The sequence below is a fragment of the Adiantum capillus-veneris genome, chromosome 13 (genome assembly GCF_014529385.1).
Source record: "Adiantum capillus-veneris isolate H3 chromosome 13, ASM1452938v2, whole genome shotgun sequence".
Classification (NCBI taxonomy): Eukaryota; Viridiplantae; Streptophyta; class Polypodiopsida; order Polypodiales; family Pteridaceae; genus Adiantum; species Adiantum capillus-veneris.
In genome coordinates this window covers 125,341,281-125,367,459 of record NC_140943.1, presented here as the reverse complement: position 1 = coordinate 125,367,459, position 26,179 = coordinate 125,341,281, and positions in this window count along the sequence as shown.

Here is a 26,179-nt window from a genome sequence, read left to right as displayed (position 1 = left end):
TTATCCAAAGTCACATTGTTCATATTTGTGAAGTTAATTTTTTGTGGTCGACCGCATTGGCAGCGATCTCGTGACTCCATGATATACCCTGGTCGGTGTGAGCTATTGCCAAGGTTTGACCTCTTCTTTCTTTGCACCGATTCTTTGTCACCATGTAAAATTGTCTCTTGGAAGTTAGTTTCATTATCATTCATTCCATGCAGCACACGAGTCACCGTAGCTGGGGTTGGAGTCAACCTTGATTGTGCTCTATTCAAGAGAGAGTGTATGTCTGGTCCAGTACCTATGTATCGTCCAGTCAAGTATCCCAACTGCTTTGCAAATTGAAGATAGGATTTGATGACATCTGTAACACAAGCATCATACAATGTGATCTTTTTTTTTCCTCCCTCTCTAGAAAGCCAACTTGCATGTATACTCTCTGATAAGTTTGTAGTAGGGATAGCAGAACAATCCTATGGGCTCAAGTCATCCTGAAAGATTAGAAACATTAGTTCACAACATTAGCTCACAATATTTACTACATAATTGTGAGATTTATACCAAAAAAAACTCACATTTATGGAAATGCCCCCCCAATGTGAGATTCTATCTTCCCACCAGGAGAACCAATTTTTCAGAGGCACTAGATTCTTTATTGAAACACCATTCTCATACCACCATCTCTTCATTGACCTAGCTTGGATTTGTGCTTCCAACAAAGTGTTACTTGTTTGCCATTTTTCACACAAAGAAATATGCTCCATTTGTTTTTCATTTGGAATGAGTGCCCTTGTTTTCTTTTGGAGACTTTGCTCCCAATGGAACAAGCATGATCTTTCACGATCGTCCATTAAATTCTCTGCTCCTCCATTGTAGACTGCTCGAATAGCATTCCAATTGGCACCTGCCTCATCTGCCATAAACCCAGTGAAATTTGCAATTGAATTTCCATTCTCAACCATAACAGAATTGAGACTTTTCGAAAATAATATTTGTGACTGTGTATCTTCCTCCTTGGTCTCACATATTGCAATAACCATCAAGCTCTACATGCTGAGGCAAAAAGTATGCATGGTAAGACGTATTAGTCAATGATTAAATTATCACTTTTATATACATCTAGAAATTTATCACCTTGGGTCATAAACTGAGCATGACATGCTTGACCATCCTTCAACACGATGCGTATAGTCAAAATGGACCGAAGCATTATGCAGATATCCTTGACCAGAACAATCCATGCGTCTTATTAAATCAACTCCTGAACCAAGACCTTTGGTGGACATCTTAAAAACAAAACATTTATCATGAAGTCCTCCTTGGCTAGGAAAACGACTCCCATGAAAAAATGGGAACAAACATTTTTTCTTCAGTAAGAGAATATTGTCAAATCCATCTCCCACTACCACTGACCCTTGTTGTTTTTCTAAAGCAATGATACTCTTTAATCTGTTATGAATTAGAAAAAAGAATTTTAAGTACTATACTGATAAATATTAACAAAAATAATGTATCCTTACCTTTGGTTTTGCACAAGTGGCATCGTCTCTTCTAGAAAGTTTTGAAGTTCTGCATCTCCCATAGAATGTCCCTTGTCAAGAATGAGTGAATCCATCAGAACTTGACGAGCCACAAGAATTTGAATTTTTCGAGGACCACTAGACCTATCAATCTTCAACACTGTTTGGACTAATCCTTGGATTTTTTCTACGGCAGCACGAGATGTACCTTTCTGCACATCATGCTCATGGTGGCCTACATGCACTACCAATCTTGACATGTTGCAATCCCTTGGAAAAACGTAGTAAATTGTGCATTGACATATAGCTTGACAAGTGACAACCTTGCCGCAATAATGACATGTAGTCTTTGTCCCGTCTTCCTGAGCAAGGTAACCTTTTCCTATTGGTTTATCTAAATATCCATGAAAATATGCATTATTGAATTCTGTATTGTTTAAATAGTACTGACAAACATTTCTATGACATTCCAAGGAGCCCAAACAATAACTCGTCCGAACTAGACACCCAATGGACATGTTGGTTGTTTGGGGGCGCGTCCATGTATTTCCATCAAATTTCTGCTCCATGCCACTCATTGATTTACATTTGCCAAAAGTTGATGGAAGTTCAAACACAAGATTCCCGTTGTATTCTCTAGGTAGTTCTTCCACTTTCACAGGCCCATGAGATTGTTTCATTAGGTCTTTCAATCGGTGAGATGTTGAAAAGGATAATATCCAATCCACCACACTTTTTACCTTTTTTGATTGTTTCTCATCACCGTTGCTGCTATCGAGGACAATATAATTCTCCTGCTGTTTTTGCAAATTTGTGTGCAGGTCTCCTTGGGTTGGTAGCTTGATAGCTTCAACATAAAAAGCGCTTGTATTCAGTAAGTTTGTATCCTCTGAGTCTTCCACATCATTGGTTTCCTTCTCTGTATGCACCATAGTATATCTTTTTGATGAAGAAGCATCAAGAATGAAATGCTGATGGCCCTCCATATCAAAGTGAGATGATGTTTCAACAAGGGTGACTTCAGATCCAAACTGTATTAGTGCATTCAATGTTTGAAATTGTTTGTGAGGTGGTAGTAAACTTTGCAAGAAATATGCACTAAGGTGGAGCTTTCCATCTCTAAGTTGAACCTCTCGTTCAAGTTCTTGATCACCTATTGTCTAGGTGATGATGGATGCTCTTTCATCCATGCTAACAAGGTGGAGAAGACAGAGAGAAATAAACAGTTAGTAAGGAGGTGAATATATGGAGACGGACATGGACAAATGGTTTTTAAGTAATTTTTTATGCAAGTGGCATAATTGTTCATTATTATATTTTTTTATTTTTTTTAAAAAATAGATTTCAATATATTTTTCCTTTTATAAGTGGGAAAAAAAAACCCACAATCGAGATTGTCAAGCGGTGGTTACAGAGCTCACCTCTTTATGAGTGGTGTATAAAGAAACCACAATTTTTTATTATATTTGGCACAAATCTCAAGTTTTTTAGTTAATAAGTTCATCTTCTTATGAGTAGGTGAAAAGACACTGTATTTTAAGCGTATGAAATTGTAAAAATCCCCCTTGGATTTTGAACACCGAAAATTTTAGATTTTAAAATGTGGATGATTTTCCCTTATTTTCACCGATTAGAATTTAGGTGTACTGTATTTTTCTAGCCCAGGTAATTGAAGTAATTTTTAACCTAGGGCAACTTTTGTGTGCTCTCGTTTGCTTGGATCTCCTGCTCGGTGGACTTTTTGCATCTCTTGCATGAAGCCGTTATCGAGCTGTGGGGGCATGGGTGCCAGGAAGGAGGAGGAAAATCAAATTAATGCAAACAGCTCCTGCGTGAGCTCCCCAATCATAAGCGCGCGTGCTGACGGTTGAGGAGCTTCAATTTTTGCTTCTTTTGAGTTCGGGTGTCAATTGTTTATGCAGCGGGCAGATTTACGCTCAGCGCAGGAGGCATTTGACAAGCATTTGACATGCGTGCGCATTTCAGCGTTGGCATACGGCCTGGACAGCATGCAAGATGACAGAGGGGTAAGATGATGAGCGCAATTGATTATTTCTTAGCAAATTTTCTGAACGCAAATCTTCTGAGAGAGCCAACGAGAATTTTCTCTGAGAGAGCCTGGTTCTGCCAAAATGCTATGCCCAAGGGGGCCTTTATTGTTGCAAAACTTATGGTTTGTTTATTTGCACAAGGGCCTGGTTCTGCGAAAATGCTATGCCCAAGGGGGCTTGGATTGTTTATTTGCACAAGCCTGGTTGTGTGAAAATTCTATGACCAAGGGGGCCTGGTTTGTTTATTTGCACAAGCATGGTTTGTTGAAAGAGCCCACGTTGATGGAGGTTCAACTGGACCTGTTAAGCATCAAAATTAACTCAAAAAATTCCTCTTTGAAACACCCCGTGTCAACATGGGTGCTAAGGAAGGTAAATTAAATACCTAGTTCGTCCTTGTTCGCATGGCGATGCCACTTGAGATGCAGTTTGAAGGCTTGTTTTTTTTATTATTGCTTTCTCCTTCTTCGTTGTTTGTCATGTCCGATGTGGTTGGTTTTTTTGTAATAATATTAGCAATTTGGACTTGATTCATAGCCGGAGCATCCTCACTTGCGGTTGCAGCTAGAGGATACAACATTGAGCACTACAGCGGACAAATCCGACGAGCAAGCAGCAAATTTGGAGATCGGCATCTGGAGCAAATTTGGTACACTCTATCAAGTTCACACAAATTTAGGCCAGAGCTTTTCAAATGCAATGGAAGTTCACTTAAATGCGTGTTATTATGGTGTTTGGCATGAAATGTAGCTGCATTAACAAGTGGTACAGATTGTAGCCATTTTTTGAATGATGATGATGTATAATGCTTTTTCAAATCTTTATTGATGTAGACATTTATCGCTCCAAAAAGACGAGGCAGCAAGTCAATCAAGAGACTGTTTGATTCTCCATGCATGATCTTGAGATCTGGTCCTTCCAAGAGAAGGCATCCAATCGATCAAGAGGCATCTTCTCATGTAGTTGCTACTCGTAGTCCTCATTTCAAACGAGGGGGAAAGAGACGTAGAAAATGCATCTTTGTTTATGATGAAGCTGTCGTGGAGGAAGGTTCTAACCATTTGGAGAGTGGGGATGATGTAAAAGGAGACAAGTCTCGAGAGCCGATAGTGGAGGTTGAAACAGGTGAGAATGTTGAAGATGAAGATTTAACAGAGTCTGATGGGATAGGTGAGGATGATGTGGCCCAACGTTCTCGACACTTGGGATAAAAAATCCCGTTGGGGATTATGAAGGATGTGTTAAGTCAATTTTACTTAAAACAAAGAAGAAACCCTCCACTTATACCTTTATGTCGTTTGGTTGCTCATGAAGCTGTACGAGTGGCTACAGATTCTACATCTTGGTTGATTCCTAGTTTTGACAATGTTGCTTACTTGGATACAATGGGATCTTTTTTTGTGTCGGCGGGTGAAAGATTCCTTCGGCTCTTACATGCCTGTCACTCCTCTTGTGGAAGGTAGTTGGGATCCTCTTTGGCAAGCTAAGAGTGTTTCATTTGATAATCAGCTCAATAAGGAGTGGCAAGAGCTTCGAGGGCGTCTGTTTTTGGTATGGGATGGAAACCATCGGTTGAAAACATGGATGTGACACATAAAAGAAGGTAAGAACTGACATCGATGCACTAATTGTTTGTTAGATTTAGCTGTACCTTCTTTTTTGGTTAATTTGGTGTTCTTTTGCAAGTATGACATGATAATGAGGAATATCATGTGAGTGTGAGATGCCATTTTTTGGAAGTAGAAAAAAAAAGAGGCCGAACTATTGCTTGCTCTTCACACCACTAATGTGTAAGTTGTAAATTTGTGGTCTTTTTGTATTTCTAAATTAATCTCGCTTTCAACTATTATTTTTCATTTGTTTATATATTTATTGTAGCATTTCACGATCAAGAGTGAAACCAAATCTTGGGCATGAGATATACATGTTCCAAAAATTTGGTATTGCCAATAAAGAGAGCATTCTTGCACGTCTCACTCAAGAGGACAGAAAGTGGGCTGAGATAGAGATAGTAGTTGAGAGTAGATTATATCAAGGAGTTCCTCCTTAGTATAATTCTCCTTGTGTGTTGATTTCTCAACTAGTTTGGAAGGTGAATTGTTGAATTGAGTATTAACTATATACATTTTTTAAGATTGTTTACGATTCATTCATTGAATGTAGTTGTGGTTATGTAGGATGATTTTAATGCATTTATTTCAAAGGAAACTACAAAACTGAGCATTTATTTCAAAGGAAACTACAAAATTGAAATCTCTTGGATTAGATAAGGTGAAGTTTGAAAGGCGATTGCAAAAGGCAACTAAACAAGAAGAAGCTCGATTGAAGGATAGAGGTTATAAGTTTTTGACAATTGCCAATCCAGTTCATGGGGAGAGGAATTTTTTGAGTTGCTCTTTGATGTGAAGTGGGATGATCCATCGATGGTAAAAATCACACGAGACAAGTTAAATGCTTTGTGCTCCTCAAAACTACCTTTTGACAGGTATCACACCGTTCAATACTTTTTTACTAGTTTTTTGTTTATGTTTTTAAATTCTAATGAAAACAGTGACATTAAAAGAGAGTTAAATTTCTACTTGAGCATAAAATTCCTACATGAATGGTATATGAATATACTTATATAAGATGGTGGTTAAGTTTTTTATATATTTTGGTCTATAATGAAGGAAAAAATATATATTGGAGATGATGAGTCTTACAAAGGCCAAAGATCCAGTCTTTTCCCACTTTGGTGATGTGAAGCACTTTAGGGCTTACATTAGAAAAGAAGTTTATCGGGCTCATATTCATGATGAAGCTTTGTTGATAATAAGAAGGTTGGAGGTTGAAGAGTTCAAATTGCCATATGGATTTGAAGCTTTTTTCAAGGTTGTTTTCTAAACTGGTCACTTTTTTCTAATAAATGTGGATTTTATTGCATTGTTTTATGATTTGAATGACTACCGTAGGTGCAATTAATAAATCATGGCTTGCAAGCTTTTCCTCAACTTTTAGGAGATATTAAAAGTGTCGGGGACTCTTCCAAAACGCCTGAGCTACAAGATTCTTGTAAAAGGATTTTATACAGGTGAAATTTCATGAACCAACAATGTCTTTGGCTCTTATTGAAATTATTTTGATCAAGAGATTAAATGTTGTTATGGTGTAGATGGATGTGTGAATGTGTTTTAAACGGTACACTTGCTACTATGCCTATGGTTACTGAAGATTGGTCAAAGCTAGAGGATGAAAATACCATGTATCCCGGTTCTATGGTAGAGAAGGTTATTTCTATGTGGGAGTGCAGAATTTTCCCATGGTGGTTGGACTACCCTTTGGGGGTGATCCCAAAGCAAGAACTAGACTTACATGCAAGTAAGTATAACACTTTTTCTTTTTACATCAAGTTAATTCTCATATTCAATTTCTTTATTCTCATATTATTATATTCTTTTATTATAATATTCAATTTTACTATTATCATTCAAGTCCACCAGTCTTGAACTCGTTAGCATTTGATCTCGCTCTCTCTCTCTCTCTCTCTCTCTCTCTCTCTCTCTCTCTCTCTCTCTCTCTCTCACTCTCATGCATGAAAAAATGCACAAGAAAGTATGTTGTAGCTTTTTATAATCTACTTGAGTTTGTAAATGCTAAATAAATTTTCATTATATCATTAAAATTTTCTTGTGGTAGAGTTTTTGGAAGAGAATAAAGACAAAGATAAAAACCAATCTTCTTATTTAGAGCACTTAGAAGACATGGATCACAATCATGACTTGGCCATGGATGAGGGCTCACAAAGAACACAAGAAAGAAATCACTCACTACCTCTTCAAAGAGAGCACCAAAATCATGCGAGTGGGTCAAACATGGGTGACCACAAAAAAACAACCTATCCATTAGGAGGGCTAAAGATTGACATGCCTAAAGAAAGCAGTGAAAAAATCCTTTCAATAGTGGTTGAGTCAGTCATGGAGCAACCAACTTCATCAAGGGGACCAACCTCATGGAATACCGGTAAGTTTCTATTTGTTAAATATTTATTTTTTGATAGTGAAAAAAAAAATCTATATTACTTGTAATTAAAATAATTTTTTAATGAAAAACTGTAGGCTTTCAATTTTTGACTGTGGTAGATGCTCTTCTAGTTGATATGGCTAATGTTGATGATTTTTCCATTCAAAGGTAAAAGAAAGGTTTTGTGGCTTGTGTTATCAACATCAATAGAATGTTCAAGGTGGATGGTGTACTAAGCAACAAACGTTTCGTGTGTAGCATTAAAAAAAATTTGAGCACTCAAAGTCTTGGCTTGTATCACCATTGTGGAGCACCTTGTCGTGAGGTGTTTCATCTTATCTTTGGGGATTTCCCTACTTCTTTGTTGGTGGATGGTTTAGGCCCACCAATTCGAGCAGGTTACTCAAAGTTTCTATTTACGCTTTTTGTTTTGATCCATATCACTTGAAAAACTCATTCTAAACATCTTTTCAAAGGTGGATTAAGCAAAAAAATTCCACAATGGAATATATTTTTGGCTTCTCTTGTGCAAGGTGTGATGGATGTAGCAAAACCTTTTTTGGCAGATGAAGGCTTTTTCATGACTCTATGTCTTGCACAACATATTGGAGAGATTATTACCCATGTTATAAAGTCTGGGTTACGACTTCATCGCACATGGACTCTCATGTGTAATGGGGGATATAGACACCTAGATACCCTAGAGGAGGTGAATCAAAATACCATGTTGTTGTGAAAGATTGCATTATTAACTTGATTTTGATTCAAGTGTGTACAATGTATGCCTATATGTAGGTAATTTATCTCACGGTGGGAGTTTTTTGTCGAGCGGATGTTGCTATACCCACATACAATAGGAAGATAGAAGAGAAAGTCTCTCCTCGCATGTTTCCTGCATCACGAAGCTTTTAATGGAGGAGCATCAAGAATGCACCATTGTTCTTGATATAGCTATCAGAGGTGGAGCAGAGAGGTCACCCGACTTCTACAGGTGAGAAGATAATCATTTTAATGTAAATTGATTTTTAGTTTATAGTTGAAAAATGACTTACATATTTTAAATTTGCATGTGTAGATGGCTCCTGGCAACCTTCACGAATGACTCAGATTATGTACTAGATGTGTTTTCAGGATGTGGAGGTCTTGGCAAGGCATGTGGTGAGGTTTATCGATATTGTTTGTGCTTGGAGGGGGATGACATAGTCTATGAGGAGTGTCTCAAAAAGGTGGTTTGTGGTCCATATGTGGAAAAGAGAGTTTAGTATCACATCCATAGTTTTTTGAAACAATTATTGAACACACTCTCTATTTTTTGTTTCAAGAATGTTGACATAGAACATCTAGGGTTTTATTATGCATGTTCTTGAAGTGATTTTAATTGCATTGCTTTTGTGAACTATTTACTCTTTCTAACATCCATATCAAACACTAATGCAGACACCTTGTTAAGCTTTGTTTTGAATACGGATTTCTTTAAATGCTCTCTCTCTCTCTCTCTCTCTCTCTCTAGACTAGCATATTTAAAGAGAGTAATCCTGAATAAGGATTTGTTTGAATGCTCTCTCTCTCTCTCTCTCTGTCTCTCTCTCCCTCCCCTTTCTATAGCCTAGCATATTTAAAGAGAGTAAGTTTGAGGCGTTTAATTATTCAATGTGAGTTGATATTGTCCTATTGAATATTTCTAGGTGAATTGCAAGAATGTAAAAGAACTTGAAACAAAATGGAAAAATGCTTTAAATAAAGAAAAAAGCTCAAAATAGTTTTACATTTCATGAAAAAGATCAAAATGAAAAGCTCGCAAAAAAAAACCACTCCACGGGGATGATGTGGGGCCTCCAGCCCACCCTTTTTAAAAAACTGCTTGATGCTTGCAGGTTGTTGCCTGTGTATAGCTAGCTAGCATCGATAGAGGTGTCACAACCGGTATTGAGAAATGCAACACAGAGGTACTGTGAAGGTACTACAAATAGAAGGCGCTCTTGTTTCTTGCCTCTTTCGTGATGCAAAACACAGGAAAGAAGAAGCTCGTTATTTCTTGCATCTTTTTGAGCATATCAATGCTTGATTATAAGCGCCACCTTGAGGATCTCTAGGAGCACTATCAGTCTGTCACAAAAAGATTTCTCATCCAATAACCTTGGCATCCATGCCCATCTCCTGTGGTGTATGAACAATGTGTGCAGAGCACCCGCTCATTTTGTGTCAACTGTGCCTCCCTCGTCACTAATTTACACCTTCCTAGGGAGGTGGGATCAATGGACCTCAGTAGGCGTCGTGAGGTGGGTGAAATCTGGGCCGCGTCCGACGGCCATTTGAACTAGGTGTGAACTAAGAGTGAACTGAGAGATATGTGCACCACACCAAATTTGGTGTGAGCTCAACGTGAACACGGTGTGAACTAGTTGTGAACTGGGGAGGGTCTGCACAACACACCAAATTTGGTGTGAACTCAGTGTGAACTTGGTGTGAGCTAGGTGTAAACTTGTCTGCGGTGCCATGATCTATAGACTTACCACACACACACCTTTCAACGAGAGCGTGGTAGCCTAGTGGTTTGAGTCGATCCCATGGGGGAGAGGGTAGCTAGTTCAAGTCCTGGATCCGAGAAGATGGGAATAATTTGCATTTCGTAGGCAGTCCAACGATCATGATCAATCGGTGATCGTGAGCCATTGATCATCCCACCTCCCAAATGGACGTCTCAATTAGTAATGAGGTCAACGATGGAAAGAAGCCAGACTTGCCTATGCTACTTGTCCGACAACGCTTTTGGGGAGCCGACAACTCATCAACTCATCTTCCTCACCCTCGGCTAACGTTAAATATATTGGGCCTGATTGATTATGTGTAGGTGGGAGTGACGAGCAAAGCCGTATGCACGTTTTTTTTTGGGGCAAGGGGGAGGGGGGGGGTAGCATCTTGTTTAGAGGTATACACAAGAGATTGTGTCTCTCTAGCATGCGATGTAGCGTAGAGATAAAGTAGGCGCTCTCAGCACCAAAGGTCATTGGTTCAAGATGCATGTTGAAAGGGTGTTGATTTTTAGTCAGATTCTTTCAACCAGGTCTAGCTGCTTTGCCACAAGGTCAACCAGGCCTATATTTAATTAAAACTCACCCGCATTAGCAAAAAAGGGGGATCATCAAGTTCTAGACGCACTTATGCACCTACATTAATTTCCAAGAAAGATGATCATTGGGACGTTATTCAAGGGAAATCTCATATTATCAACCTCCTTTCTAGGCATGCAGAAGAAGTACCGTTTCCAAAAGACAATTATGCATACTTGCTCCATGATAGAGAAGCATGTGTTATTAGAGTCATTGATCCTTTTGAAGGTTTCTAATCAAGAAAAAACATTTATGGAAAAAAGAGTTTGGATTGGGTTTAATCTTGAATACGCATCATCATTGGGATTACATTGGGCGCATGTTGGCTTAAAGAGAGAAATAACGCATATTATGGTTGTAGGCTCACAAAACATTTCTATGTATTTATTTTTGTACATAGCTATGGTTTTGAAACATTTGGATCTCAAAAATAAGGAGAGGTAGGAGAAAACCCTATGAAAAAGAAAATTTCATTGGATGTGGATTTTACCTGACAGTCACTACAAGTGAAGACTAAAAGTCGATAGTGAAAGGAAAGAGAATCTTATGCATTATGGAGTTGGAGTCAACAAAATATTATCAAATTCAAGCCTAATTCACTTGTGGACATAAATCTTGCACATGAAGTCAAGAGGGGACCACCTAGAAGACTTTTGGAAGGGAAAAAACGGACACATATTTTTGTGGGATTTTCTCTATTTTTTTCATTTCGAATTGGAAAAAGTGTTCAACAGAAAAGTTATAGGCGTTGAGTTGATCTTTTGGCTTCTATTTTTTATATTTTTTTTGGAGCTACGGTTTGGGAGATATGTCCAAAATGGTGGAGCCTATCTATCCACATGGGAAGAAATCTTGATTATCCAACTCTACACACACAAGTTCTTATAGGTTTCTCTCCATTATTGATGTATTCTCTCTTATTTTGTCAAGATTCTCTCAAATTTTATAAGGAAGCTCTTGGACTCAAGCTATGGAAGGTAGCATGGAGACAAAGCTCGCCATAATGAAGGCGATTAAGAGAAAATTGGTCAATAAGCAGGGCATGCAGAGCTCTCTCATTGGGAGAATGCCTCTAAATGAGGCAACTTTGTAGTAATTTCTCTTGCTCATAATCTCTTCCTTAATCACTCTCTTGGCCTATAAAAGGAGGCCTTCTCTTTTGTAAACGGACATACACACACTACCCGATATGCACACTATCCCATATCCACATACCCACACACCTACACATACACACCCGTGTGCTACATGCTAGTAGAATGAACCCTAATCACATAATCACAACACCATCACCATGCACAAAATGATCACTATATCTCCACTCACTCGTAATAAAGGATTGAGGGCACAATTTTAAGAAGAAAAATGATGGCTACACTCATGATATTCCTCACTATCAACTCCCATCCCTCTAGTATGCATCCCACGGTCTTGTGCCCTTCTCATTTTCTTGCCCTATGCTACCTATTGTATTCATATTTTTCAAGCAATCAACATAATCCATCTTGGTGCCATACCTCGTGTCGTTTGGGATAGATACACTTCATTGTGAGTATGGTTTATGCTTATTCTTTCCATTTTGCTTATGTTGAGGTCTGTGGATCCGCCACCATACACTCTCTCTCTCTCTCTCTCTCTCTCTCTCTCTCTCTCTCTCTCTCTCTCTCATATTCTTATCAGCTTGCTACTTGCACCTTAAGGTGTGTGGATTTTCCACCTTTGGTATGAGAAGTGAGCATACTTACATGTTTCTCTTACCTCATTATTTTCCTTACTACATGCACGAGTAGCAAGCCCATTCTCACTCACTCACCATTTGTTTCGTCTTGTTTCGAAACCACCCCATCCCACACTTGCACGTGGATCTTGAATTTTTTTTCCATGGAATGTCTGATTGTGTATATGTATGCATCCTAGCCACATATCCGTTTAGGTTGTGCCCCTATTGTGTATCGCCCATGATGAGGCCATCATGCATAGTCTTGGTGTAGAGGCCACTCGGTCTATTTTGCACGAAGGATGGAACTCAAGATCTTTAGTTTACAAAGAGTAGCAATGCATGCCATCAATCATGGACGAGTGGCTATAAGATTTATCAAATTGGAGGACTCAAGAAGAGGAGACTATAGAAGCACTCAAGGCCTTCATCGAAGTGCTACTGCTAGGTTGTAGCATCGTCCATATCCAAGAGTTAACCTCCCCATCTCCCATTGCTCGTACTAATTGAAAATCACAAGCATCAAGAGGGAGGGCTACAATATGTCATCATTGCTGTCAACCAAAGAATTTTGTGAATGAGTGCTAATAGAGGAGGTGAAGAAATATTGGTGAGTTTTGCTTTTGAGAACCGCATCAGCACTCTCACATCGTTCAAATTTTGTGTAGCACCAAGTGTTTTCTATCCAACTGTCAAAGAAGAGTCATCACCTACATCAACCACAAGGTTCAAGCCACAAAGCCTGAAGCATTTGGTGGAAGCAAGTGGGCCTACTCTCTCTATAGGCCTAGAGAGTTTAAGTCAAGTAAGGCCACCCAAGCTCACCGCCACAAGCAAAATGGAAAGCCGATTGAGGAGATTTCACTTGCCGAGTCTGTTTTGAACCCAATATGGAGGATTATGTGGAATTCAACAATAGGTAGACGCCTGTGGTGAAGGTGTCACCTTGTCAACACTTAAGGTATGCAACTTTAGTGGTCAAAGCCTTGCCTAACACCCAACATGGATAATAACAATAGGCCAGAAGTCTTTCCTTTCCATTTCTTGAAACACATGCATGTAAATGTGTACATTGATAGAAAAACGCATAGGCTAAGTGTAATTTAACCTACAAATTCTAAGGTTTACCTCTAAATTCTAGATTTGAAGGTGAGAAAACCTAAAAAGTTCAAAGAAATTAGTAGGGATGAATTATAGATCAAAGGGGAGGCATACAATTATGATCATACATGCAAACTGAGAAATTCAATTATAGAAACTTTCAAATATAGTAAATTTGTCTGTAAAATTTTATCATATGTAGGTTTTTTAAATTTCAATTTTTTGTGGGATTCTCCAAGAGCACTTGATGGCAACCTACAAATTTCATAAAAACCTTCAAATTTAAAGGCAAATCTCCAAATTTTATTGGAAAATTTTAGGAAAATCATGTAAGGATGTTTAAATATACTTTTCTCATATGTACGTTTTCCAAGTTTTTGAAAAAGAGTACTATGTATCCGAGTGCTTGAAAAAAGGCTAGGTTTAATGTAATCCCACCTGCAAATTCTAAATTGTAGAGTTGAAGGTTATAGAAACTTAGTGTAAAAACACTTAAATATACTGAATCTTATAGGTTTTCTAAGTTTTTGGGAAAAAGCACTATGTATCCAATTGCTTGAAAAAACCTAGGTTTGGTGTAGTCCCACCTAAGATTTTGAGATTTACCTCTAAATTCTAATTTGAAGGTGAGAATGCTTGTCAAGTTCATAGGGAAAACCTAGGTTTAGTGTCCCACCCACAAAAGTTTTGAGATTTTCCTTTAAATTCTATGTTGAAGTTCAAAACATCTACAAAGTTCAGAGAAATTTAGCACAAAAACCTTTAAACATAGTCAACAATTTACTCCGCCTTTGGACATTGTTTTCCACTCGCCCTATATCTTCTCCTTGTCCTAGATTCATCAGCTTGGGCTTACTCACCTTTGTTCGTCATTGGCTATGGGACGAATTGCTCTCTCTCTCCCTCTCTCTCTCTCTATATATATATATCTCTCTCTCTCTCTCCCTCAGCCAAGTACTCATTGTCTTTCTCTCTTGCTAGTAAATATCAACAAACCCTATCATTCTCTCTCACCATTGAGTAAGAGTCTCTCTCTCTCTCTCTCTCTCTCTCTCTCTCTCTCTCTCACACACACACACACACACACACACACACACACACATATTTACACGTGAGACAATGGAACTTCTCTTCCACGGTTATCCAGAACACATAGCATAGTGATACGGTTTGATCTCATTTTCCATTGATACATTGTTACTCTGTTGACTAATGGTATATATTGCAAAAGAACCAAGTTCTGGCAAGTATCAAATCTGCCAATAGTGTCACGTCTTTGGGAAATAGGTGATAGTTATATGTCTTACCATAGATATCATGAACCACTAAGGTGTAATCTTACAACTATCACCTAAGCCTATGTATTGATTTAGCCTATTTTTAATATATATTTTTCTTCACCTCAATGATGTGTATGTCTTGCATCTTTGAAAATATTAAGTGCTACTGGTATATGGTATACATTTCCGTTTGTCATATGTGGTTTCACTATAGCCTTTAAGTAAAGATATCCATAAAATGTATCCTTCAATGACAATCTAAGTTTTCTCGAATAAAATACAAGGGATGTTCGCCCTAGCCGCTATGGACTTCAATACCCGACCATACTACACACTAAACTTATTGTATTTTGGATCTTCTCAACTAAAAGAAATACTAAATTGATTATCATCATACTTCACATTCCCTCACTTGGTAAATGTTGGTGTGGATATCACTGTTGGACCTTACAAACCTGTATTTGTTAAATAAAAGGGTGGGATACTCTCCTAATAAAGAGCTGGCATAATGGACAGTCGGATAACATTTAAAATATGTATATATGGGAAGTTATAACACACCATGCATGTGTATTATTATGTCACCGTGTGCATGCTTACTAAGAATATCGCTGAAAAACCTATGCAATACTCTTTTTGCACTCGTAACAGGTTTTCTGCAGCACCATTGGGCACAGCCTTATCATCGTCACACACACCAAGCATGGCCTGACCCCGTGCATTAACACACCCCTTGCGTGGAGGAACCCTATGTACACACATCACGCACATGCACTGAACAGTTCTTTCCCCCGCGCACCAACCCGTTTTCTCTTATGCACTTGCGCATGCTTTTCACCTTGCTCAACACACACACACACACACACACACACAACCAAGATGATGGTGTTGGAAGTTTGGCTACCTAGGATCTTCCATGGAGAGTAGTGCCGAGATGACCTTCCTATTTGTACATGCAGTCCACATTCACTATGCTACAACGAAAGCAATTTTGAAAAATAACACGAGGCTGCAACCAATAGCCACATTTTGACATCATCATAACAGGTAGGTGCCCGTGCACCTACTCAGGATGAATAACATGATTTAGAAGCTGTGCAGATTTGCAGGGTTTGCAAGCTCATTAGATGTATACTAGTTGAATAACTTTGTTTTCACTGATGAGGCATATTCCTAATACTGATGTGTATTCCCTCTAAGTCGGAAATGGTACATGATAATGATAATGTTTACTTATTTGTACTTTTTGATGCACTTTCTAGGTCCTATAATGCAATTTGATTATGATGAGAATAAAAATCATCTAGGCTTTGGGCTGAGCACAAACATGGTTGTAGCTCTAATATTCTCTTAAACTTATACATGCTGACTGCAAAATGAGACTCAAACATCTACCTATCAACATGGCTCTGTTAGACTAGATTTGGGATCCTTTAAGCACACACATAGTAGGCATATAGCTTCCATTGGGTTACCCCGATGGATTGCAACTCGACACTTAGATCTGGTTTACATAGATTGGGTTAATTTTGATGTTTCACTTACTAGATTGAGGTATTATTGTTCTTTTGAGCTCAATTGATTATATTGATATGCTTATGCCTCTCGTAATGATCTTGCAAGAAGTGATAATGAGTGAATTTTTTGAAAATACAATCCGTATATAAATAGCATGTTGCCCAATTTTCTTTTTACAGCAGTTGTACATGTGTTAACAAGTAATACCATGACAGGGATGACATTATTCTATTTCTCTCGCGCTTGGTTTCCATATTGTCAAATATTTTGGTTATTTTTGGTTTGCTCACTTTGAGACTTGCACAAATGGTCTAGTTGGGAAATGGTTTTTGGAAATGACTGTCACTACCTGGGTTGCCTGCAACCTCGTGTGAGAGTCTCAGTTGGATGACATTGACAATTTTTTTAACATAATGAGCAGATACTAAAGAATGACTTGTATTTCGGGGTAACATACCCATCATGTGTGACTTGAGGATATTGTGGCGTCATTTCAGGGCTACCATACCCAAATTTATTAGCTAGACACTACTTTAACTAGTGTTCAAGACCACCAAGACCGTATGCATAGTAGTCAAATAGTAGATAAATGCCGTAACATAGTACCATAACTTTACATGAACTTGGTCCTGGACGCAAAGTTCCTCTACTTCTATCTTTTTATGCAGGAACTCAAATTTGATGTAGGTATATAATGGTGAATTCACAATTGTAAAGTGCTCATTGATGCAATAATTAACTTTGAAAGTTGTCCAAAAATTGTTAAAAGAGACTTAATCCTCAAGTGGGGGTCTCAAAGGAGATGGTAGTAGACTAGACTTTTGAGAATTGATCCAATTTACAAAGGAGATGCTCTCCAACTTTTTTTGGAAATAAATGATGAAAATATTAACAAAAAATAAATGGCTCATTCTCTAAACATAATATTTAATCTATGTTATGTTGTTAGTTTTTGTTGTAATTTTTGACACCAATAACAAGGGGAGGGAGTCGTTGACACGTGTCTTCCCAGGTAATGCCAATTTTGACGGGCTCGTGTTTCTTGAATGGTGACAGGTAAGAGATTCTTTCCTTCGGATTACAATGACAACTACAGCAATAATAGAAGGTCATCCATTGTTCGGTTATTTTTATAGTGATAGATGACCCACTGTTCGGCTATTTTTATTACTGTTAGATGACCCTTTCACACGCACACACACACACACCCTTCCATTTTGTGGCTATTCGAGGCCAGTGCTCGATTAATATTGGGGTTTAGTATACTAAGTATAAAATCCGAGCTAAATTCCAAGTTCACCTTGAAGTAAACCACAAAATTTTTCTAGTGTACATACGAACAATTTCTTAAATTCTAAAATTTTATGGCCATTGGCTTTCCAAAAGCAAAGTTGAGCCACCCTTCAATTAAGGAAAAGTAAAGTTGGAAAAGTAGAGTCCAATGTTTTTTCATATACTTTGAAAGGTTCACGGGTCTAAATTCCAAAATTTAGAAAAATAAGACATTTTGTAAAGTTTTCTTTGAAGTGAAGCAGTGAGTGACACGTGGAGGGTCTCTCCTTCCTTGAAAAATTTAAGCTGCATTATATATAATATAGAATTGAAGTGTTTGCCGGTAATAACACTAAAACTTGTGTAAATTTCTTGATTTTTTGAAAGGCAAGCTCAAATATCTAACTGGAATTTTTCAATTTTAGCCAATTAAAATACATTGGACCTCACTTTTTTTTTCTAACACTACCCCCGTCCCCCCCCCCCCCCCCCCCCCCCCTCTCTCTCTCTCTCTCTCTCTCTTTGACACACACACACATACATACAATTTATTACAACTAAAAATATTTCCTTCTTGAGGCTAGTGTAAAAATTTTACCTTGTTTCCTTCGTTTATTTTGTAAACACACCCAATGGGTCCCTTTCTTTAAAGATTTTGGGGTTTCCTTTTCAAGTTTTTGGAATCTTAAAAAAGGCCTTCCAATTGTTCTGATTAAGAAGTGTAAAGGCGTTCCAAAACAAGATTAAGTAGTGTCATTCTTTTTTTTTTCAAAACTCACAATTGTGAGTGATTGTATTATAAAGTCACCAATAGGTATACAAATCACCCTCAAGCACAAGCGGAGCCTTCAGGGATAGAGGGTTACAACCGTGCTATGTTACAAGAACCTAGCAGCTAACTATTGTGCAGGGCATGATCGAACGACGAGGGTTTCTCTAAGCCAATCATCCGAACTATACCTTTTACTTACCACATATATCATCTCCTTTATTTCTTGTATAATATTTGAGAAGCTAGCCACAGAGAGGTCATTCTTGAAGACACGACAGTTCTTGGCCTTTCAGATATTACTGAGAAGAACCAGTATCTGACAATTTGAGTACAAATTATAAGTGCAAAACTTTGAAATTGTTTGCCACCAAGGCACAAATCCTTCTTGAAATATCCTATCTTCCACTTCCTTTGTATTCATTTGCACATCTTTCCTGCAAGGCCTCTAATAGCCGAGCATTCCATGAAAAGGTGGTAGAGGTATTTGCTAGCCAATCTGCACCCTTGGGTCTAATACCACATGCTTGAATCTTGATGCCTGTCATTCATAACAATTTGATCTCATGATATGAAGTATTTAATATTGACATTTCTCAATATTTTAATTTGTGAAAAAGTCTTTTCTTTAAAGAGATACCTACAACTTGAAATGACAACTCACACACCTGACTTGGTAAGGTGGAGCATTCTAGCTAGATATCATAGGCCGACCAATCATATAAACTTGGGGAATAGTCCCTAAGGCGGCTTACATGTCGCCTTGTCTTTATTATATTCTTTTTATTTTGTTTTGTTTCATTCATAACAATTTGATCTCATGATATAAAGTATTGAATATTGGCATTTCTCTTAATATTTTAATTTGTGAAAAAAGTCTTTTCTTTAAAGAGATACCTACAACTTGAAATGACAACTCACACACCTGACTTGGTAAGGTGGAGCATTCTAGCTAGATATCATAGGCCGACCAATCATATAAACTTGGGGAATAGTCCCTAAGGCGGATTACATGTCGCCTTGTCTTTATTATATTCTTTATATTTTGTTTTGTTTTAGATTGCTAGTGTGAACATTTCACCTTGTCGTTTAAGTGGGGCCCTTCGTAACAAATAAGACATTTGTGATTATGTATGTATATTAGACAATACAATTTCAAATTGAAACACACAAAAATGACATGTGATTGTAGAGTGTAGGCACACATTCAGACCTACTCTTAATAACTCTCATAATCGTTATCCCTTGAAGGAGGCCTTCGTGCCTCCTCACCCTAGTAATTTAAAAAGGTACTTCTTCAATGTTGTAAATCGCCCTTTCATTTAAGGACTTCAAGAATTTCTTTGAAACTTTTGGTTTTAATATGCAATGCTAGCATTCACTTTGTTATTTTAGTGCAACTTGTCGAAAGGTGATATTGAGATGTTTTGAAGTTTCACCAAGAGAAAATTTCATGAAAAACATTCTTTTTTTTTGCAAAATGTATCTCTAGTGAAGATAATAGTTGCTAGGATGTACTATGACATTTTTGGAAAGTTAAAAGAGACCCTAGTAGAGTATGGAGAAAGTTCATACTTCATTTTGGTCATCAAAGCTCTATACTTTGGTCCTTTTATTTGTTTTGAAAATGATGAGCTTATTTATTTATTTTTATCTGCATGGACCATCACAATAAATCTATTTAAAGATAATATCTAAAATGCTCACAAAAAGGAATAGAAGCTCTTTTTGGAGCTTGGGGGATGGGCGCCATGTCATGGAACGTGTGGGAGTCGATCTTTAGGATGTTGTACGGTGCTAGCATGGTTCTCTTCTTGTGGAGGAAATGGTAGATCCCGATCAATATTGCGGCTTCAAGGATGGTGTGTCATTGGCTACTGTAAAGTTCCCACTTGCGTGGAAGTAGGAAAATGAACCCTAAGCTTTATTTGAGAGCATTGGGCATTCAAACTATAAAATATTTCTCTTTAACCTAATCAAAATTGGTATTTTTGGATTCTTAAAGACAACTTCACTTGAACCAGGAAATTCAAATTCAGACAAAAATTGACCCCCGAATCCTTGTCAAAAGTTTTCACAATCACTTACATTATATAAAAAAACTAGAAACATTAGGAGATAATTATTTCACATAGCATAGAAGATATTTAGTCACATGGCCTAACAAATGATTATGAGATATTACAGATAAAGTAGAAAATCGACATGAAGATAGTAGAATTGAAGTTGGGTAGCTGCTAGGGGTGCTATGATAAACCTACCAAAGATTGAAAAAGAAATATGGGGTGCTAGGGAAATGTGGGGGAGGGTTTCTTTGGAGAGCTGGAAACTGCTAAATGGAGACCTTAGCAATTGCTAGAAAATCTATAAATAGACCCCTAGGCTTCACATTTTTGGACAAACTTGGAGACCTTGGCCCATTCTCCATAGGATAGAGAGTCTCTACACAAAAATGACTAGAGAGCAAGAACTCTAGTTGATTAACTAAGGTAATTAATACTAATCTCGTTAGATTAGTGAAACGCATATTAATTTATGTTTAAATTTCTAGTTCTCTTATTAATTAGAAAAATTTGAACTTCTCTTTATTACTAGGTGCGTTTTTATATGTTATAATATTTCTAAGTACTTAATCTTTGAGTATAACTAATAATCTAATTAATTATTAACATATATTAGGACTCAAATTGCTTAACTTTGATCTTTATTAAGGAGAAATAAACCAAGTAGAATTAGATAATTATGAGCTCATTTTCACAACTTATATACACTGTTAAAAAGCTATGGAAATTATATTAAAGATTTTCTAGATAACTTTAGTATTTAATTATACAAAAAATATATATTTTCAATCTAAAATTGATGGAAAAAATTGAAATATCGTTCAATAAATCATGAGATAACACTTGAGGTACATAGCAATGTTGTAAGCCCATGATAATTATCTTAAAATTAGATAATTAGTTCAGCTAGTTACTTTTGATTAAATTATCTATTTTTAGTTGTAAACTAAGCAAGATAATTAGTAAATGAGCATAAAAGTTAGTGAGATAATATTTAAAGAAATATAATAGTGTTAGCAACTTGTGATAATTATCTCATAGATATTCTATTAGATTTCTACTTACTTTAGCTTAAATTATTTACTTTTTGCCAAACATTAAGCAATATAATTAGTAGATTCTTAAAAGTTTGTGAGATAATTTCAAAAAAATATTACAATGTTATAAATCCATGATAATTATCTCATAGTTACCTTATTAGTTTTGGTAACTACTTTACATTTAATTCTTGGTTTTTAGCTAAAAAGTAAGCAAGATAATCATTAAAGGAATATTAGAGCGTTAAAAATTCTTGATAATTATCTGAAATTTACCTAATTAGTTTAGCTTCAATTCTCTATTTTTAACCAAAAATTCAGTAAAATAACTAGTAAGTCAATTTAGAATCTAATGGGATAATTTTAAAACAATATTATAGTGTTGGAAACTAGTGATAATTCTCTCATAATTAGTGAGCTAGTTTTGCTAATTACTATTTCTTTAATTTTTTATTTTGAAAAAAATTAAGTAAGGTAGCTAGTAAATGAGCTTAGAAGTTAGTGAGATAATGTTCAAAGGTAGATTATAGTGATAGAAAACATGGAAAATTATCTTATAATAAGTTAATTATCTTTGCTACTTAATATGGGTTAATTTCTCTATTTTTGGCAAAAATATAAAGGTTTTCATTTACAAATCCACTTAGAAATTTCTAAGATAATTTTCAGAGGTATAATACTGTGTAAGGAAGTTGGGATAATTATATATGTATAAGATGATTACTTTACGTTTTAAGCAAAAAATAAGATATTTTTAACTATATTTAAAAGAGAAAAAGATAGTTATGAGAGCTTACACAACTCATGAGAAAGCTAGGATAAAAATATATTGCTCATATGAGTAGTTAGAAAATCAATATCACGAAAAGTTACTTTTTTTTTACTCTATAAATTAAAGAAAAAAACTATTAGATTAGTTATTCAAAAACTAGGCATGAATTGTTATAGTTAAATTAAGGTAGGAAGTACCCCCAAGTACCTAAACCCTAACTATAATACTATAATCCAATGAATAGCTTTAGGTTCTTAGAAAAGTAAAATTGATAGAAATACGTTATGGAACTTCTATGGTAAGTTGAATTTTTTGATACTTTTCCTAATGGTTAAGCATCCTTTTATAAGGATAAAGACCATCGATTTAAAAAGAACCCACATAAATATGTAAACTAAAGAGGATGATAGAAACACCAAGAGGGACCTGGCCACACATGACCACGAGGTCGGTTCAAGTAGCAGGCGGACAGATTAGAGTGTTCGTGTCCCCGAGACTCAACAGATCCGTGATCAAACACAAATGGGTCTCGGTTATAAATTGATTTTATAAATAGCCCAATTCATTTTCAAATTATAACATTTCATCCGTTAAGGAGTGAATAGGTACTCAAAAAATACTTATTGTGTAAGAAAAAATGGATACCTTCTAAGAAACATTGCATATTTGTTTGTTAAACTAAGAAAGAAACATTTTGGTTATCTTGTTGAACTAGGAAAGAAGTGATTGATCATCCTTAAGAGAGCTTGTTTCAAGAAACCTCCGATTCCTTGGTATATTTTGTAATAAGGGTGGTTATAAGGCCACTTTTAAGTCCGCCAACCCCACTCTCTACTCTTCCATGTCCTGATGTTTCTACATAAAAAAGGATATTGTTTTCTTATCCTAGCGGAGTTGCTTGGTTATATGGGAAACTGGTTTGGTGTATGGGCACCCCAAACTACTTAGTGATATTTTTCACCCCGAATTATGAGTAATGAATGGGTGCCGTTTTTCACCCTTAGGTGATCTTGAGACATGAAGAGTACTGATCATCGCTATTATGGTCGATGTTTTGGTTGATAGTACCCTAGCTTAAGTCTAAGTTTAAGTTTTGGACAAGGATTCCTTAGCCCATTTGCAAATGTTATAGAACCAAAAAAGGTTTGGAGCTTTGAAATTTTTTCTTGTTTCTGCTTGCAACATAGGAGTAGGTCTTTTTCTAGGGATGTAGTCCCAAGTCATTGCCAATGGCAAAGGTCTATTCCCTTGATTCTTCGTACTTAAAGACTTTAATTTTTATTAGGCCTAGAGACTTGTCAAGGACCCCATCATGACTCGAGAGTTGACAGGTTGGGGACATCTCACTTGGGAGTCTTACCATAGTTCGAGCAAAATTTTGCAAGAAAAGAAAAAACCGAGCAAATATCTATGGTCGTATTGCTATTAATTACCATAGAACCAAAGAAATTACATTGAATAAAAAAATTTCATAACCATTTAGGGCCCCTCACATGAAAATTTTACATTTTAATTACCAAAAATTTCCATAACCTTTTAGGCACCTCACATTAGGATTTCCCATTTTAATCACAAGAGAAAATTATACATAGTAGTTTTGAAAATTTTGGACAAAACATCCTTTGTACATAGAGCAATATCTCAAAAATAACCATAATCCATTAGGGCGACTCACATGAGGATTTTAAATTCTAACCAGTTCCATTCACAAAATTGCTACTACTTATCCACACATATGCATACCTTGATACACAAAAAAGTTACTATCAATACATACATACTAGCTTTGGAAAAACAATAGACATATTTCCCATTGTGCATAGAGAAATATCTCAAAAATTGACATAACCTTTTGGAACACTTCACATGAGGATTTCATATCTTAACCACACAAGAGCAAAGTGTCCATACTAATTTTAAAAAATCGGACAAAGTCCCCTTTGTACATGGAGCATTATCTCAAAAATACCATAACCCATTAGGACAACTCACGTGAGGATTTAAAAATCTAACCAAATCCATCCACAAAATACATATGCACCTAGAGAAGTTTCTACCAATCTAGTACATGCTAGCTTTTGAAAAAGACTAGACATATTGCCTGTTGTGCATAGAGTAACACCTCAAAAATCGCCATAACCTTTTAGGATGCCTCACAAGAGGATTTCACATTTTAACCACAAGAGCAAAGTATACATACTAATTTTGAAAAATTTGGACATAATTTCTTTTGTATAGAAAGCAAAATCTAAAAAAATATCATAACCCAGTTTCAAATTCTAACCAAATCCATCCACGCGATACCCCACTACTCATCCAAAACCTACCCAAAATGCTTTTGAGAAGTGGGGTTTGGATGTCATTGGTCCACTCCCGAAGTCAACAAGTGGAAAGAAATACATTGTGGTGGCGATTGACTACCTTACCCGAGACCTTACCACATGGATCGAGGCCAAAGCTATGAAGGAGGTGAATGCTCGTGGTAGCTCACTTTTTTTTATAACATTTTTTTTCACTTTCGAGTACAGTGGGTACTCATTTTTTTTAGAGGACAAGGATTTGTAAGAAAACTTATGAAGCCTTTGGTGGAGAAAATGGGCATCCAACACTAATTCTCTTCACCCTATCATCCTCAATTCAATGGTCTAGTAGAGAGTGCCAATGGTCAAATCATAAAGATGCTAATGAAGTATGTTTAAAAGAAGGAAACAGAGTGGAAAGTGAATCTTGAGAAACGTTTATGGGCGTATAGGACGTCCTACAAAGTGGAGGTCAACTTTACTCCATTCGAGTTGGTCTATGATAAGGAGGCAGTGTTGTCAATGCATACACAACTAGGTGCTTTGAAGGGGATGTGGTGTATTAATTCCACACAACAAGGGATGCTACAAGATTGAATTTTTAACCTTGAAGATTTGAAAATGAAAATGGAGGCAACATCAGACTATAATGTGAAGCAGTGGGAGAAATAGATTGCTAAGTTTAACCAAAACTAGCCTGATAAAAAGATAGAAGAAGGAGATCTCGTGATGAATTACAAGATTACTTGGATTCTACTTCCCAAAATAAGTTCAAGAAGAAGTGGGTGGGTCCGTACAGAGTACAGAAATCTTTTCCAAATGGGACCTATCAATTGGTGAGGTCAAATGGTAGGCTACTTAGAAACAGGGTGAACGGGGTGCGGCTTAAGTTGTACATTGAAATAAGTTTGGTACTTGTTAGGTTGTAAATAGAGGGGTTGGGCAACCCACCTAAAGAGGCTCAAGAGAAATGGACATACAATTTTGTACATAGTACACATATGGTTATGCCTTTTTCAATATGCTTGAGTGCTAGAAAAGTGTTGTAGGTTTCAAGTTCAATAAGAAGATTGAAGAAGGAGATGTGGTGATGAAATACAAGATTACTTGGATTTTACTTTCCAAAATAAGTTCAGGAAGAAGTGGTTGGCTCCATATAAGTACATAAATATTTTCCAAATGGGACCTATCAATTGATGAGGTCAAATGGCAGGCTAGTTAGAAGCAGGACGAACGGGGTGCAACTTAAGTTGTACTTTGAAAGAAGTTTGGTTCCTGATGTGAATTAGATTGTAAATAGAGGGGTTGGGCCACCCACCTAAAGAGGCTCAAGAGAAATGGACTTTTCAGTATGCTTGAGTGCTAGCAAAGTGTTGCAGGTTTCAAGTTCAATAAAGCTACTTTTGGTTGAACATGAATGTTCAAATAGGGGTGGGAATTGATGGTGCAAGAAAATTTGGTTTGAGATAGAAGTGGTGTCAAGCAGCACTAAGGGTGCATAGAGGTGCTAGGTAAACAGTTGAAGCTGGTATGTAAGGGCATGGAAGGAAAGGGCTGGTGGAAATGCATGCAAAATTTGGTTTTTTGGGTCAAAAAGGATCCAAGAAAGGCAAATTGGGAAGGCTGGTCCAAGTTTCTCAAGTGCTCTACTAGTGCTTGCAAATGTATGTTCAAAGTTCTCTAGAAGG